This window comes from Rhinoderma darwinii, chromosome 1, assembly GCF_050947455.1.
Source record: "Rhinoderma darwinii isolate aRhiDar2 chromosome 1, aRhiDar2.hap1, whole genome shotgun sequence".
Lineage (NCBI taxonomy): Eukaryota > Metazoa > Chordata > Amphibia > Anura > Rhinodermatidae > Rhinoderma > Rhinoderma darwinii.
The window spans coordinates 177466682-177483216 of record NC_134687.1 but is presented as its reverse complement, the minus strand read 5'-3'; positions in this window follow the sequence as shown (position 1 = coordinate 177483216).

The window sequence follows — 16535 nt, the reverse complement described above, 5'->3', positions numbered from 1 at the left end:
TGTCCTATACTTGCCCGTGTTTCGCGCAGCACGCACCCATTGAAGTCAATGGGTGCGTGCAAATCGCGCTCGGCACATGGAAACACCCTCGGGTGCCGTGCGTGATTCGCGCAACAGTAGTAAAAAGAATGAATGAAAACCGAAAAGCACCTCATGCTTTTCTGTTTATAAACATAAAAACAGAGTGTCACAATGATGCCGGCTGCGCGAAAATCACGCAGCCACGCACCATATGCTGATGCCACACGGACCTTTTGTGTGCGCAAAACGCAGCATTTTTTTGCTGCGCAAAACTGACATGTTCATGTGAATAATGCCTAACACTGACAGTCCTAATACACCGTGTTCCAAATTATTATGCACGTTGGATTTAAGTGTCATAAACATTTAATTATTAGTTTTTCAATTAAACTCATGGATGGTGTTGTGTCTTAGGCCTCATTCACACGGCAGGGTTTCCCGGCCAGGTGCCGGCCGTTCATAAATCGGCCGGCACCCGGCTGCATTAGGAATAATAGACCCCTAATGGGGCTATTCACACGACCGATTTTTTGACGGCCGGGAAAACCGGCCATCAAAAAATAGGACATGCTCTATCTTCGCCCGGCTCCCATAGAAGTCTATGGGGCCGGGTAATACACGGCCATCACCGGGATGTGTCCCGAGTGATGGCCGGGTTTTCCGGCGCTTGCGCTCTATCTCCTCCTCACAGCGCAGCGACGCCACTATAGCAGAGCAGGGAGGTATCTCCCCGCTCTGCTATGTGCCAGCTGCACTTTAGCTCCTTGAAGGAGCGGAATCCCCGTGTGTTCGGGGATTCCGCTCCTGGACAGAGCGCTTGATGTCTCTGTCCATATCTGGGCAGTGACATCAGGGGAAACTCCTGAAGCGGAATCCCCGAACACATGGGGATTCCCCTTCAGGAGTTGCCGCTGATGTCACTGTCCGGATCTGCCCGGCACGGATGCAAAACTTAATGCAAACCGGCCGGGCAAAATGGGCGTTTTACCGGCCGACACTCGGGCTTGGGAACGACCCGGTCGTGTGAATCCCGCCTTAGGGCTCTTTGGATCATTGTAATAAATCTCAGACACCTGTGATAATTAGTTTGCCAGGTGTGCCCAATCAAAGGAAAACTACTTAAGAAGGACGTTCCACATTATTAAGCAGGCCACAGGTTTCAAGCAATATGGGAAAGAAAAAGGATCTCTCTGCTGCCGAAAAGCGTGAAATAGTGCAATACCTTGGACAAGGTATGAAAACATTGAATATTTCAAGAAAACTTAAGCGTGAGCATCGTACTGTGAAAAGATTTGTGGCTGATTCAGAGCACAGACGGGTTCGTTCAGACAAAGGCATAATGAGGAAGTTTTTTGCCAGACAAATTAATAGGATTAGGAGAGCAGCTGCTAAAATGCCATTGCAAAGCAGCAAACAGGTATTTGAAGCCGCTGGTGCCTCTGGAGTCCTGCGAACCTCAAGGTGTAGGATCCTCCAGAGGTTTGCAAGTGTGCATAAAGCTATTATTCGGCCACCCCTAAACAATGCCCGCAAGCAGAAACGGTTGCAGTGGGCTCAGAAATACATGAAGACTAATTTTCAAACCGTGTTGTTTACTGATGAGTGCCATGCAACCCTGGATGGTCCAGATGGATGGAGTAGTGGATGGTTGGTGAATGGCCACCATGTCCCAACAAGGCTGCGACGTCAGCAAGGAGGTGGCGGAGTCATGTTTTGGGCTGGAATCATGGGGAGAGAGCTGGTAGGCCCCTTTAGGGTCCCTGACGGTGTGAAAATGACCTCTGCAAAGTACGTAGAGTTTATAACTGACCACTTTCTTCCGTGGTACAAAAAGAAGAACCGTGCCTTCCGCAACAAAACTATCTTCATGCATGACAATGCACCATCTCATGCTGCAAAGAATACCTCTGTGTCATTGGCTGCTATGGGCATAAAAAGAGAAACTCATGGTGTGGCCCCCATGTTCCCCTGACCTCAACCCTATTGAGAACCTTTGGAGCATCCTCAAGCAAAATATCTATGAGGGTGGGAGGCAGTTCACATCAAAATAGAAACTCTGGGAGGCTATTCTGAGATCCTGCAAAGATATTCAAGTAGAAACTGTCCAAATACTCACAAATTCAATGGATGCAAGAATTGTGAGGGTATGTTCACACGCACTAATTACGGACGTAATTCGGGCATTTTTGCCCCGAATTACGTCCGAAAATAGCGCCTCAATAGCGTTGACAAACATCTGCCCATTGAAAGCAATGGGCAGACATTTGTCTGTTCACACGAGGCGTAATTTACGCGCCGCTGTCAAATGACGGCGCGTAAATAGACGCCCGCGTCAAAGAAGTGACCTGTCACTTCTTTGGGCATAATTGGAGCCGTTACTCATTGGCTCCAATGAATAGCAGCGCCAATTACGTCCGTAATGGACGCGGCGTTCAAGCGCCTGCATATGCCGTTACGGCTGAAATTACGGGGATGTTTTCAGGCTGAAACAACCCCGTAATTTCAGCCGTTACGGACGCCCTCGTGTGAACATACCCTCAAGGTGATATCAAAGAAGGGGTCCTATATTAACATGTAACTTGGCCTGCTAAGTTTTTTTTGATTGAAAGAGCTTTTGATTTCTGTAAATAAGACCTCCTGATGCTGCAAATTCAACAAATTACCATTTTAGTTCTCTTTACAACCTTTAAAATGTTTTGATCTCTGTTGTGCATAATAATTTGAAACAGTGCATTTTGAGTTTTTTACTTCTAAAAAAAAATCCGTTATCATTAGGAGATTTGTTCAATAAAATTCGCATTATACTCCAACGGTTGATGGCTTGAAGATTATACTGACTGTCATTTGCATCGACTATTTAGGAAATCTGCGAAAAATAACATTTGCATAATAATTTGGAACGCGGTGTACATTTCAATTCGGACTGGAATATTATGACCTAAATCAAAATCCCGATTAATTGAACGTGTAACCTCGATTACGATTAATGAATGATTATTTAGGCCGCACCCCTTTTTGCCCACCTGCCCATTTGCATGCTACGCCATTATATATTTATCCCCTGAGCCTGCTGTATATAATATACCCCCTGAAACTGCTCCCACACAGTATATTGCCCGCATACAGTAGAAAGCTCCATAGCTGCCCTCCAGAGTATAATGCCCCTATGGCTGCCCTCCACACAGTGTATTGCCCCTATAACTGTCCTCCACATAGTATGATGCCCCTATAACTGCCCTCCACACAGTATAATGCCTATCACACAGTATAATGCCCCTATAGCTGCCCTCCATACAGTATAATGCACCCTATAGCTGCCTTCCACACAGTATATTGCCCCATAGCTGCCTCTACATCGTATAATGCCCCATAACTGCCCTCCACACATTATAATGCCTCCACATGGTATAATGCCCCTATAACTGTCTTCCACATGGTAGAATGCCCTCATAACTGCCTTCCACTTGGTATAATGCCCCATATAACTGTCCTCCACTTGATATGCCCCTATAATTGCCTTCCACGCGGTATAATGCCCCTGTAGCTGCCTGTAATACAGTATAAGGCCCCCCATGGCTGCCCTCCACACAGTATAATACCCCCATAGCTGCCCCCACACTGTGCCCTGAGGGCACGGATACAGTTGAAATCTGAGCGATTAAAAGACCGCAGGGTGAAGTCCCCATAGTGGGATTAAAAACCTCAAATAAAATTACAAAACCGGTTTCCCCTCTCATACAATGTTTTATTATTGCAAGGAATAAAAAAAAAATACACGTAATTGGTATGGCTCTATCTGTAACTACCCGTACTATAAAATGAATGCATTCTTTATCCCGCATGGTGAACGCTGCAAAAAAAGAACTAAAAAATGCCAGAAAAATTTGTTTTGGGTTCATCTTATGTACATACCCCAAAATCACACTGAGGCCTTATTCACACGAGCGTATTTCACGTCCGTGTTACGTGCGTTAAAACAACGGACGTCACACGGACCTATGCAATTCAATGGGGCCATTCAGACATTGTGTTTTTCACGCAGCGTGTGTCCGCTGCGTGAAACTCACTGCATGTCCTATTCTTGTGCGTTTTTTGCGCATCACACACCCATTGAAGTCATCCGTGTGCTGACTTTATTTTTGATGCACCAGTTGCTAAAGAAATCATAAGGAAAAAACAAAGCACCTCCTTCAGTTTTTTTTGCTGACGTTAAAAACACAGACGCGCACCGTACATGGATGCCACACGGAACTGTAACACAGGAAAAATGTGGTTTTTACACTCGCAAAACTGACACGCTCGTGTGAATTAGGCCTAATGAAAACTACAACTAAGGCTCTGTTCACATCTGCGTTGTGGTTCCGTTCTGACGTTCCGTCTGAGGTTTCCATCAGAACGGGACCCTGAGCAGATGCAAATTGACAACGACGGAAACCAGAGGTGCCCGTCGTTTCCGTTTGTCTCTTTTGTGCACCGGATCTGTTGTTTTACCTCTGGTTTGCGGTTGTGTCTGCTCAGGCTCCCGTTCTGACGGAAACCTCAGACGGAACGTCAGAACGGGACCCCAATGCAGATGTGAACAGAGCCTTATACCTCAAAACCAAGGCCTCCTAAAGTTACGTCGAAAGAAAAATGAAAATGTTTTGGCTTTTGGAATGTGGTGATATAAAAACTAATTATTTTGTAAATAAAATAAATTTTATATATATATATATATATGCACGCACGCACGCACGCAAGCACGCACACACTTTTTTTTTTTGTACGAATTCATGCAAAGCGGGTGTAAAAATAACAATGTCTTACTGGTAATTTGGTTTCCATGAGTCCACCATGACTGCACGCTAGGAGGATGATCCCTTGACCTCTGCAGGGTTAGGAACTGAGAGAGGTTAAAAGGACCCACCCTCAGCTTCCCACTAATGTGTACCAAATCACTACACCGGAAGGAACTAGCTAATTTTATATGTATTTTAACGTCACATACCACTAAGAAGGTAGGGTGGGTAAATGTATGCCGTCATTGTGGACTCATGGAAACCGAATTACTGGTGAGACTCTTATTTTCCACTTCGTCTCACATGATGGCACACTAGGAGAATACTAAATGAGATGGTTTACGGTGGTGCTACCGCTTGGAGTACTTTGCGGCCAAAGACTAAGTCTCTGCTGGCTGAAAGGTCTAGCCTATAGTGTTTTGCACAGGTAAGGGAGCTAGCCCAGGTAGCTGCAGTGCAAATCTGGTCTAAGTAGGCACCCCCCTTTCTGCCCATGATGAAGCTGTGGATCTGGTGGAGTGGGCTTTGATGTTTATAGGAACTGATTTTCCCTCAAGAGAATAACCGTCTTTAATTGTTGTTTTCATCCATCTACCAATGGTAGCGTTTGAGGTCTTCTGGCCTTTATTTTTTCCCTCAAATCAGGAGGTTGGAGTCTTTCCGCCAATCTGCAGTAACCTGTAAACATTGTAAAACTGCTCTTCTAACATCGAGACGATGAATCTTTTCCTTTTTATGTCTTTGGATTCTGCCAAAAACGATGGAAGAACAATATGGGGAAAACTCACAAGAATGGATAAGCAGGAGACCTCCGATTTCACAAACTGGGACCCCACCGGATCTGCGCCAGGAAGGGACATGTTAGGAACACAGACTTCAGAGCAGGATGCACGTGGCAAGTATACTGAACACGCCGGTCTGCTTAACTGCTACGTGCTCCTGATCCGTTCCCTGCTTGTGACGCCTGCTTGGCCGGAACTTGTTCTCTCCAGGCTGCATAGACTTAGCCGACGTTGGAAAACCCCCACGTGGGTCGTCACGCCAGTGGAAGTGCTACACTACGTCCGGCTTTAGTCTCACGGGACCGCAGGCGGACGAGTGGTTATCCGAAAGGGGGAGGGAAACCTCCAGACACGCTCGCCCCAAATTGTTACCGGTTGGAAGGAGGAAAACCCCCAATCCTGACCTCCATCAAATAAGGTTTAGGAAAAAGAATTTTTTTTTCTTCAATCCCCCCCCCCCTCCGGAGGGAGAGGATCCTTTCACCGTCCAGATCCTGTTGGGACAGGAAATACACTGGTAGGTGGCTGAGTGTGGGGCCTTTAAACCTCTTTCAGTTCCTGTCCCTACAGAGGTCAAGGGATCATCCTCCATGGGGAACGAAGTGGAAAAATGTAATGAATTTTTTTTCCACAAATGTATCACTTTAAAAATAGATTTCTTTGTAAGGGTGTGTTCACATCAGCATTTGTTTTTCGTTGATGGGTTTCGTCAGACCTTTGCGTCGGAGGAACCCATTAACGGAAAGGCAAACAGAAACCTTAGCTTTGATTTCAAAGGAGGACATTTTTAACCCCTTAATAACCGGGTCTGAAAAGACCTTAATGACCAGCTAAATTTTTCTGTTTTTGCCTCTGCCTTACAGCAGCCATAACTTTTTTTATTTTTTACGTGGTGATTCTACCTGTCCCAGATGCTCGGAAGATGGGGCTGATCACATGCATATGTTGTGGTCATGTCCACATTTAACACCATACTGGTCGGAGGTACTGAAACTGATTCAGGATGCTTATGGGATTGCGCTTTAGGGGACCACACTGGAGTGTGTTTTGGGGTGTGTTACACATATACAGACTCCTTTCTTGGGTTGGCTTGCTATTGCAAGGTTGCTCTACATAGCTAGAAAACTTATTGCACTACACTGGATACAGGGCGCCCCGCCGACTAGGAGCGAATTCATTGCTAAAGTGAATAAAATTATTGTATTGGAAAAAACTGTGTATGTAAAGCGTAAAGCTCTTAAAAAATTTGAATCCATATGGAGTCCATGGTTGTGCGTATTGGATCTTGCACCATAAGCTGTGCTCATAGGTATTTTCTGGCTGAAGAATCTCTGTATTGTACCCTGATTAAATTTATATACTGGAGGGGATAAGAATGGGGGGTTTAAGGGAGGTCTCTGTCTGCCTTGAAAATGTATTGTAATTGTTCTCATGTGAATTGCTTATTTGATGTTTGGAATATGTATCACCGCATACGTCTTTTCATTCTGTCATATATGATGGTGCCTGGGGGGAGGGTTAGGGGAGGGTTTCGTTTTGTACTGTATAATTTTGAAACGTCAATAAAAAAATATCTGATTTAAAAAAAAATAACCCATTAGATTAATTCTTCAGGTTATTACGGTCGTATAGATACCTAATATGTGTATGTTTTTTTGTTTTATTTAGTGTAGGGGCAATAAATATATATATATTTTATGCAAAATAATGTCTTTTTTTTGTTACTTTTTTTTATTTATTAAATTTTTTTGTTACTTTTTAAAAAAAAATCCCATTAAGGGATGACTTTATTTATAACTTTATTTTTTACTTGTAATGTATTAGCATACTCCTGTATGCTAATACATTATACTGTGTCGCTATGACACAGGCTGCTTATCGGGCAGCACATAGTGTGCCCGAACAGCAGGCAAACGGAACAGAGAGCCCTGGGGTCCTTTGTAGGTCCCCAGGGCTGACTGCAGAGGGATTCCCCGGTGTTTGATCGCATCACCGGAATCCCGGTGATGTGATCAAAGAGGGGAATTCCCTTTGATCATGCCGCGGTCACGCACCGCGGTAATTAAAGGGTTAAACAGCTGGGGTCCGAATGTTTTCCGACCCCAGATGTGTTCAGGAGGCTGCTCTGAGATCAGGAGCTGTAAGTTACAGAAAAGAAAAGGAGGAAACCTCCAGCTCACCGGTAGTTGCGTCTCCAGACACTTCGCATGGATCCCCGCGACGGCCAGCGGTAGAAGCAATAGGAACAAAAGAGAGGAAAATCCAGCGCTGTGTTGATTTTAAAAAGGAGATATATTCCCAATTTTATTATAGAAGCAATTAAAAAAACACACGGAGATGCTTCTATAATAAAATTGGGAATATATCTCCTTTTTAAAATCAACACAGCGCTGGATTTTCCTCTCTTTTGTTCCTGTAAGTTACAGCTCCTGCTTAGAGGAGCGCCAAAAGATGTCGTAGACTGGGGACCTGCACCGCCTGACAATATGGGTATATAATTTTTTCTTCAAATTCTTATTACATTTCCACATGAAATAGAGGAAACATTTGGTAAAATATAATTTTGTTAGAAATATGCCACATTAATAAATTTGTGCGGCATACAAAAGAGAAGTGAAGCCGTGTATTCATAACGGATGCATGTCGCTGTAGACGCATTTGCCTGTACATATGACTATGTATTGCTAAAGGAGCAGTTGACCCGCATCTGTGCCATTACGATGTCACTGTGGACAGCATTCTGTTCTAATATAAAATCACTCAGAGAGGAAAAAATAAACTACTGGAGTGACGGGCAATATCTTTAATTAAATGGCGGAAAATGGATCCAACTATGTGGCAAACAAGTCTGTTCACTAGATAGAAGAACACCTGCAGGGCTGCCATGACAAACTTATTTTTTTTTCTTCAGTGACTGGTTGTACAACGTCTCTTTAGCTCCAACAATCCCTATATGAGGGACGAACGTGCCAAGTGACGCGGTACACCATAACAGCTCATGCTCGCCAGAGTAGAAACCGCTATGTGCACAAAACAACCAATCGGTTAATGTACTGTACATATAAAGGTGCAGTGTCCAAACTATAGGACCAGTTAAGGATCACTAAACCCCAAAATTCCGTCAGTATTTCCAGAAGAATTGTTGGGTGTACTATGTCCACTAAAAGGCCGAACAAGACTGTAAGGCCCAATGCACACGACCGTAAAAAAATCTTAGTCATTGCGGACCGTAATACGGTCCGCAATTACGGACCCATTCAGTTCTATTGGCCACGGCCACCTTTCCGTATCGCTATGGATAGGTGTCCGTGTTGTATAACGGTCAGGGAATTATGGAGCTTGTCCTATTTTTCGTATTTTACGGACCGTGCTCCCATTCGGCGTCCGGCCGTGCCCGCAAGTGCTTTTTATTTTTTTCTGGAGGATCTCTAATAATCGAGCTGTTCCTTATCAATACACCATGAGCTTTGTTAGGCCTCATGCACATGGCCGTGATTACGGGCATGGTCGTGTGCATGAGGCCTAACAAAGCCCATGGTGTATTGATAAGGAACAGCTCGATTATTAGAGATCCTCCAGAAAAAAAATATCATGCCCATATCCCGGTACAGAATTAGGAATGTAACAGCCGTATGTGGCAGGACATAGTCATAAGAAAAAGGAAATACATCCTCAATTTATTCTTGTAATCATTGCTAAAATGCATGACTTCCACTAATTCAGGGGTGGCATAGGCCAAACGGCTCCAATTACGTCCCAAGAAGTGACATGCACTTCTTTGACGCGGGCATATTTTTACGTCTTTTGACACTGGTGCGTAAAAAAAATGACTGTCTGCACAGTACATCGTAAAACCCATTCAAATGAATGGGCAGATGTTTGCCGACGCTTTCAAGCAGTATTTTCGGCCGTAATTCCAGGCGTAAAACGCCTGAATTACGTCCGTAAATAGTGCGTGTGACCATACCCTAAACTGTATTAACTTGTGAGTGATCATGTCCAGGATTTAATTGTCCAAGAATTGTATAAAAAATCATAAAGGGGTAAAATTTGTTTTACAGTCTGAAAAAAATACACTTTACTACTTCCCCATGAGAATCCCTCCCTCGGAAAGCCCATAAACTAAACAAAAAATATGAATTCATGAAATTGACTCCCTAAAAAGAATCCCCCCACCCCACCCTTTTTAGTATTCACTAAATGATACATAAATTAAAAAATTAAAAACAATGCGATAGGTCTCAAAAGCGGAAAAAAGTTGCACAGGCCTGGTTTCGAAGGGCACATGGGGCAGTAAAAGTATCCCTCCTTCCATGTTTACTGCAAACCCGGCATCTCTTCTGGGGATATGATTTGTGCTCAGGGGTGAAGGAAATGGCGCTCAGTGAGCCTTTGGACATTCTCTGATTCTCCAGGTGCAGGGGAGTCAAAAGGGAGATGCTCTATCATTTTTTCCTGATATTCTAGGAAACTGAGCATTCCTTGTGTCTTGTACAGTACATAGCTGTTATACGTAGCCATCTGGATGAGGTAGATCGCTACCTTTTTATACCAGGCCCTAGTCTTAAGTTTGACTAGGTAAGGTTGTAAGAGCCTGGTAAGATAGATCGACACCCCCCCCCCCCCCCCCACACACACACACACACACACACACACACACTAGCTTATTGTAGTCCACTACACAGACTGGTTTCCTCTTATCAGTGGTAGCTCCCCTCTCTCTTACTGCCTCTCTGGTGTTCTCGTGCACAGTGGAGAGCATGTAAACCTCCTTTTTGTCACTCCACTTGACAGCAACAACTGGTCACTTGCAAATGAGAGTGACGCACCCCTTGTTATACGCCTGGACATCAGTTGTTGAAAGAAGGCGGCTCTATTTTTTGTACCATGCCACAGGCCCCTGTACTAGCAGCATGGAGGGACTTGGACTTAAACAGGGGGACACTAGTGTAGCAGTTGTCCGTGTGCAGATGGTACCCTTTTTGTAGGAATGGCACCATGTGTTCCCACACGATTTTCTCACTAATGCCAATATTCTTTGGGCAGCCTGGGGGATTAAGGTGGCGGTCCCTGCACTCATAAATAAAAAAAAACCCCAGGTGTTGCCCATTGTGCTCTCACACACCTTATACAGTTTGACACCGTATCGGGCTCTTTTGGAGGGGATGTATTGGCTAAAGGATAGACGGCCATTGAAGCTCATAAACTCGTCTACTGATAATTTTTAGTCTGGGGTGTATAAATTTAAAAATGACTCTCTTAGGAGAGAGATAAGGAGTCTTAATTTGTTGAGGTGATCGTAGTCTGGTCACTTCTTGGGGGATTTCGGAATTATCAGAGAAGTGCATGAAATGCATTATAGTTTCATAGCGCGTTCTGGCCATAACGGCTGCAAAAATGGGGGTGCTGTGGATAGCGTTGGTAGCCCAGTTGGACCGGGTGGAAGACTTTTTTACTAACCTCATGTTTAGGGCAATTCCCCAAAAATTTTATATTTCAGAGACCGTTGTAGGGATCTACGCTCTGGCATAGAAAACATTGGATTTTCGGTCACAAAGTGCCTGACATACATTTGTCTGCTGCACAATTAATTCCAGGACCTGATCTCCTATTAACAATTTAAAAAAAATCATAGGGGGTAAAATTTGAGACATCTATGTGGATGCCTGGCGTCGCTATAAATGGCGAAATTCGGGGGGGGGGGGGGGGGAGAAAGAATCTGCAGGATCCACAATGCGGGAGGGACTGCAGTACTAGGCTCTACTCCTGACGGTTCAAGGGTGACAGATGCGTCCCCCGCCATAGGGCTGGGGGGTCCAGTGGCAGAAGCAAAACGAGTTGTGCTTCTAAAGCAGTGTCTGTACTGCTGCCTGAACTACTGGAGCACAGGAAGGTGGACGCCTGCCCCGCAGTGAACATTCTGCGATTCATGTCCGCTTCACTAATAAACAAATTAACTATTTTTTTTTTTAAGATGAATAAAAACCCAAAAGATATTACTGTAAACCGCAGCTAGTAACTGCTATTATAATAGCGTAGTCAGAAAAAAAAGAGCACAGGTAATCTGGAGGTGATTATGGGTAATCTGGGGGTGATTACAGGTAATCTGGGAGTGATTACGGGTAATCTGCGAACACAGGCGCATATGTGTTGTTTTTCACACTCTGACAGCACAAGATTTGAACGTAGTATCTCTCTCTCTCCTCTTACAAAACAACTACAGTGAGAGGAGGGAGAGAACCAGCACAAATCCTGTGCTGTATTTACTACACCGTGTTCCAAATTATTATGCACATTGGATTTAAGTGTCATAAACATTTAATTATTCGTTTTTCAATTAAACTCATGGATGGCATTGTGTCCTAGGGCTCTTTGGATCATTGTAATCAATCTCAGACACCTGTGATAATTAGTTTGCCAGGTGTGCCCAATCAAAGGAAAACTACTTAAAGGAACAGTGTCATCACAAATAATTTTTTTATATGTTAAAGATGTTAGTGCTTTAATAAAAACGTTTATATTCATTTGTGTGTTTGTGTTTTACTGTCTCTTATTTTTACACTTTTTCTTCCCTATGGGGGCTGCCATTTTTTGTTCCATTTCTGTGTGTGTCGATTAACGACACACACAGACATGGAGTACGGCAGCCACAGTCCCATAGGGACTGTGAACGGCTCCCGTCCCATTCACGTCCGTGTACGGCGTCTGTGTGGGAACTGCGCATGCGCCGCTCCCACACAGTCCTATTCGAAATTGGCGCCGTCCGGCGCCATTTTCCTGTGGACCGGAAGTCGCGGCCGGACAGTAATATTACTACTTCCGGTCGCGGCTTCCGGACTTGTGCACATGGAACAGCGGCAGCAAAGGGAGCGGACGGGCCGGAGGGAGCCGCGGCGGCAGGAGCAGGTAAGAGATTTCAATGTATGTTAGTGTTTGTGTGTGTTTACTACTGTATGTAAACCTACTACACTGTGGGTTACCTCAAAAAATGGCGACACACAGTGTAGGAGGTTAAACCTTTCAAACCCCTCGTTTATCCCGGCACTAGCCAGGATAAAGGAGGGGGGGATGCTGAGAGCTCACTAGAGCGAGAGCTTTTAACCCAATGTTGCAATGCTGCAATTTTGGGAACTAGCTCCATCTAGTGACCAAAAATGGGTAGTATTATAAATTAGAAAAAATTTATAATATTTCCTGACTCGCGAAAAAAATAAAAAAAATTTGAACAATGTTTAATCACCCACACACTAAATGTTTAAATTTAAAAAAAAAAACATGTTTTTCGGGCGACACCATGCCTTTAAGAAGGACGTTCCACATTATTAAGCAGGTCACAGGTTTCAAGCAATATGGGAAAGAAAAAGGATCTCTCTGCTGCCGAAAAGCGTGGAATAGTGCAATACCTTGGACAAGGTATGAAAACATTGGATATTTCAAGAAAACTTAAGCGTGATCATCGTACTGTGAAAAGATTTGTGGATGATTCAGAGCACAGACGGGTTCGTTCAGATAAAGGCATAATGAGGAAGGTTTCTGCCAGACAAATTAATAGGATTAGGAGAGCAGCTGCTAAAATGCCATTGCAAAGCAGCAAACAGCTATTTGAAGCCGCTGGTGCCTCTGGAGTCCCGCGAACCTCAAGGTGTAGGATCCTCCAGAGGTTTGCAAGTGTGCATAAAGCTATTATCCGGCCACCCCTAAACAATGCTCACAAGCAGAAACGGTTGCAGTGGGCTCAGAAATACATGAAGACTAATTTTCAAACCGTGTTGTTTACTGATGAGTGCCATGCAACCCTGGATGGTCCAGATGGATGGAGTAGTGGATGGTTGGTGAATGGCCACCATGTCCCAACAAGGCTGCGACGTCAGCAAGGAGGTGGCGGAGTCATGGTTTGGGCTGGAATCATGGGGAGAGAGCTGGTAGGCCCCTTTAGGGTCCCTGGCGGTGTGAAAATTACCTCTGCAAAGTACGTAGAGTTTATGACTGACCACTTTCTTCCGTGGTACAAAAAGAAGAACCGTGCCTTCCGTAGCAAAATTATCTTCATGCATGACAATGCACCATCTCATGCTGCAAAGAATACCTCTGTGTCATTGGCTGCTATGGGCATAAAAGGAGAGAAACTCATGGTGTGGCCCCCAAGTTTCCCTGACCTCAACCCTATTGAGAACCTTTGGAGCATCCTCAAGCAAAATATCTATGAGGGTGGGAGACAGTTCACATCAAAACAGAAGCTCTGGGAGGCTATTCTGACATCTTGCAAATATATTCAAGCAGAAACTGTCCAAATACTCACAAATTCAATGGATGCAAGAATTGTGAAGGTGATCTCAAAGAAGGGGTCCTATGTTAACATGTAACTTGGCCTGTTAAGTTTTTTTTGATTGAAAGAGCTTTTGATTTCTGTAAATATGACCTCCTGATGCTGCAAACTCAACAAATTACCATTTTAGTTCTCTTTACAACCTTTAAAATGTTTTGATCTCTGTTGTGCATAATAATGTGAAGCATTTTGAGTTTTTTACTTCTAAAAAAAATTCAGTTATCATTAGGAGATTTGTTCAATAAAATTCGCATTATACTCCAACGGTTGATGGCTTGAAGATTATACTGACTGTCATTTGCATCGACTATTTAGGAAAATCAGCGAAAAATAACATTTGCATAATAATTTGGAACGCGGTGTAAATATATGACTATGGTCACTGTCAGTTATATCACAGTGACCATATGATCAGGGACCAATTATAACAGTCGCTGATCAGTAACTATGTACAGGCATACTCTGCCTTGCATTTACTGCGCATACGAGCGCCATTTTGTTTTTCTTGCGGCGGTGGGGGGGTCCGATTGGTTACGTTTTTTTTTATCTTCTCGCCAAACATTCATGGTGAAAGATAAAAATCTTATTTTTACTTCACACACCACTATAACGGTGATAGCCAATATTAGTTGAATGTCGGCGATAACCGGTTTGGGGACGGCAAACAATGTTCCCCAGTCAGTTCTCCAAGCCCTCCGGTAGCTGAGAGCAGGGAGCTTTCCCTCCTCCCAGCGGCACTTATTTATTCTAATGCAGTGCCGTAAAAAGGCACATGCTTCAGAATAAAGCCCTTTTGTGGCCGCCGTAAAAACACATATGGGTGGTCACTAACGGGTTAAGGGCTATGTACACTTTTTGGAAGGATTTTTTTTTTTTTTTTTTAAATAAGCCAATGTGTTTTTAAGCAACGTTCAAATTTATTTTCTATTAAAAATGTATTTATGATACAGTTTCTATGTATCCTGTATCCAACGAAGCTAGATCGTTCTCTCTCAGCTGACTCGACACTTTAGCTGAACTGACGGAATCGGCTGAGAGAGAACGATACAACTTCTATGTATACAGGATATATAGAAGCTGTATCGTATAATTTTTTTAAAATAAAAGTCAATGTCAAAGTTGCTTTAAAACACATAACACATTGATTTAATAAAGACAAAAATTTCCTTCCAAAGGTGTACATAGTTTTTAAGGGCAAAACTGGCTGCGTCCTTAAGGGGTTAAAGTGAAATAAGTGTCCAGCTTCTACTTGGAGTTTCCTAGAAATACTAGCAGAATGGGATATAATTTAATGCAAAGAAAGGCAAGACGTAAGATTTTAAATATTTGAGGCATTTACGGAGTCATTTTTGTTAAAATCTGTGTAACGACTGTAAATCCAGCACTCTATTCTAACAACCTAGGCCTCGTTCACACAGCATTTTTTTTATGCTAATTTTGATGCATTTTCCGTGTCTGAATCAGCTTAAAAAAGACACCCCAAATCTGCCTCCCATTGATATAAAAAATAATCAGGTTATTTTTTTTTTTATAGGACAGATTATTTCCGCTTGATGAAAAAAAAAAGAAAAAGAAAAGCCTTCTACTCTATCTTGGGGCGGATTCCGCTCTTGAACCTCCCATTGAAATCAATTGAAGGCGGAAAAAAAACAGCGCCCTGCTACTCAATGTAATTTTTGTCTGTTTTTTTTTTGTCTAAAAAACGCTTGTGGATTTCACAGATGAATAAGTTTCCCAACCCCAAAAAAACCCTCAAAAACTGGCCTTCATTTTAAAAACCACCTCCAAAATTGGGAGATTCGGAAATTTGGAGGTAGAATTTTTCTGCTAGACAAAAAACGCTTTGTGAAGATAAACCCATAGGAATCTGTAAATCCTCATTGTGTTTGAAGCAATTAAAATTCCACCTGATGCTTCCCGCTTTTTTTTTCCCACCAATCAACAACAAATCATTGCCATGAAGATTGCCTGTTATGAGTGGTGTGTCACTGCATAACCAACACCCTAACCTTCCAATGCGCTCAGGGCCGTATTTGCAGCGCCATATGCAGTGCCTAGGGCATTCAGCAGGGGGGGGCGGCTGCAGAAACGTGTTTTTTTTTCGGGTTGAACTTGTGACCTGACCGACCAGCGTTCAGGTCACTCACAGGGCAGGGGGAGGGGGTGCGTTTCTCCAGCGCTCACGTGAGCATCTGTGACCAATCCGAGAACAGTGGGCGTGTCTTAGACTCATAGACAAAGAGGCTAAAAGAGAAAAAACATAACACGGCGCCACATGGTGCGGATTACCCAAGGAGGGATGGGGAAGAAAGGGAACAGTGTTGTGCTCACCTTAGGAAGTTGTGCAAAAGGCACAACTCTGGAGATGGAATGAAAAAAATCCTCATAAAAATTGCTGCAGCCAGGTGTAATGCTCGCAACCGGAATGTTGCCACAGAATGTAAGGGTATGTGCACACGTAAACTGCATTTACGTCTGAAATTACGGAGCTGTTTTCAGGAGAAAACAGCTCCGTAATTTCAGACGTAATTGCTCGTACTCGCATTTTGTGAGGCATCATTGACGGGCGTAATTTAAAGCCGTTCTTCATTGAATTCAATGAAAAACGGCTCAAATTACGTCCAAAGA